The sequence below is a fragment of the Pinus tabuliformis genome, chromosome 9 (genome assembly GCF_031772625.1).
Source record: "Pinus tabuliformis cultivar Carrire ecotype Pingquan chromosome 9, CPIR1, whole genome shotgun sequence".
Lineage (NCBI taxonomy): Eukaryota > Viridiplantae > Streptophyta > Pinopsida > Pinales > Pinaceae > Pinus > Pinus tabuliformis.
Genome location: NC_142307.1, coordinates 720,755,601 through 720,758,044, shown reverse-complemented (window position 1 = coordinate 720,758,044; position 2,444 = coordinate 720,755,601). Strand labels below are relative to the sequence as shown.

At 35.2% G+C, this 2,444-nt stretch overlaps 1 pseudogene; it reads right to left on the bottom strand.

Annotated features, from left to right (window-relative positions):
• Window positions 1-468: 468 nt before the first annotated feature.
• Window positions 469-1,874, bottom strand: LOC149150713 (uncharacterized; annotated as a pseudogene).
• Window positions 1,875-2,444: the final 570 nt, after the last annotated feature.

Genomic DNA, 2,444 nt, shown 5'->3' with positions numbered 1-2,444 from the left:
CAAATCCTAAATTTTATCTCTTGGGCAAATGTGTAGCTCCAAAAATAGAGTGATTCCATTTTGTTATCCAAAAGGGATAACATTCCCCACCTTAGTCATTTGTACTAAGAAAACTTGATAAAAAAATCTAGTGTATATATCTAATTTCTGAAAGTTAGGAAAAGAAAGGGGTCGAATAACAAAATAATATGCAATAATCTCAAAAATAATTTTAGCCAACCAACTGTCCCCAGTAGGTCCTTACGCCATTGATTGACTCGATCATCAAACACACAAATTAATAAAGTGTATTTGATGATACAATGTTGAGAAGCAAAAGCTTCAACATAAGAACTTTCTTTGTCATTAAAGAAATCTTTTCTATCAACATGGAATTGTATTAACATTCATACAATGCAGTGATGCACCAATGAAAATTTTCCATTACCAACTAAACTGGCCACAAATGCAATGTCATTACTTATTACTTCAACGTCTACAATTTTCAATAAGGAATTTTTGTTCAGAACCATCATGTTCTTCCTCTGTTACTGCAACATCTCTGACTTTCTCAATTAGAGCTTGAATCTCTTGAATGCCAAATATCCTGCAATCAAGTGCTTTTTCATATCATTGTTAATATAAAGTCAAAAACCTAGATAATAAACTTTTTCGAGAATGGCTCACTAAAAGTCCTTGTAGCTCTTGTTTGAATACCTCTAGCCTAACCTCTGCAACATATATCTTGGCATTCCTATATATCTAAAGTAAGCCATCTTCATTTCTATCTCCTTCTAATGCATCACATGCACTTTCATCAAGTGATCCTTCATCTGTGTAGGAAACAACATTTTCCTCCACATAGTACTCCTCAGCATCTTCAAGCAACAAATTATTACATGCATCTGAATCTAAATATGTTTCTTGTACTTTTTTGCTCATCTCTATCTTCATAGCCTGAGACTCTCTGCTAACCACATCTGAAGAACTTGTATTGCAAGGATTAATTTCATATGAGGTAGTTGCAGGTTCTCTTAAACACAAGAATTTTTTGTGCTCTTTCCCCTCTATGCAAAAAGTATCTAACATCTTCTTTATTAAATTAACCAATTTACAAGAACCATATTCAGCAAGATATAAAAGTCTTCCAAATACTTTATGATATTCTGGTGGAACATGGTCGAGTAGAAAATATCCTTCAAATGTATTTACAAGCTTCAAAAGTTTCCCTTTCAAACCTTGAATATGAGCTAGGTGAACTGAGGGAGTTGAATTTGGTGCTCGATTGGTATCAAATGGTGTACCAGAGTGACCAACATATGTAAAAAGGGATTACTGGAAGAGATTTTCTAGAAATTATTGGTGTAGAGGAAGTTTTGACATTTGGAATAATATTTTGTGCCAATTAAGATGACGACATTGGAAAGCTACTGAAGCCCCTTGAGAGGGCAACACTCACTTGTGTTGATGGTCCTATAAATTGAATTCTGGACAAATCTACAACTATATGAGTTGAATGCAAGGTATAAGTTTGGGTTGAACTTGTTCCAACAATGTACCCATTATGTGGCATCCATTTATAGACAATAGCCTCTTCATCATTTGTAATATTTGAGTCATCCCCTGAGAATCAATGAAGTGGATAACAGGCCAACTCAGGTGACTGTGACAAAAACGATTTTTCAGGAACAGGACCCTCCCCCTGAACAATGCTAGGCAAATCCCACACAAATTGCCCAGCATTGTAAAGTGTCAAAGAGATTCTCACTCCAAATGGAATAACAAGCAAGACCATGTAACCACGTTGCACCAATTTGTGCAAAGCAGGAGCAAAATCAACATCACCAGAAAAGAATAGTAGACTGAGGGGGCTTATCAAGAGAAAAATATAACATCCCTATCCATATTTGGAATTTGTAGTGTTTGTAGACTATTGTGATTCAAATTTTATATCACATTTGGGATTCCTATTGGCTTCTCGGACCAGATCAATATGTGGGTACATTTAATTTGGCTTCATTATGCCTTTACAGGGCTTCTACTGTCTTTTATGGGTTGTGTTGATTTCATTTATGTTGTGGAATCTAATATCACAACTTTTTTTGGATGAGATCAACATTGGAGCGTTTCAACTTAAATTGGTTATTTTCTATAATTTTTAGACTGTTTAGGAGAGGTAGTGTTTCTAATTTGTGAGAGTTTTGTGGATTTGATTATTAGAATGGTGGTTATGAGTTCCTCCCCATAGAAGTGAGGGCATTCACGGTCCTTATTCCAAGATTTTTTCTACATTTCCCCTTGCAAAATGGAAGGGGAAGAATTGATTCATATTGTTGGAGACACCATGAAGCATCTATACTAGTGCCAAGGTCTTCCTCGTTGGTGGTTGGATTTAGGACCGAAGAACCAACTATGTAAAGGGATTCATATAAATTAGTCTACCATTTCAAGAATCTACTATTATT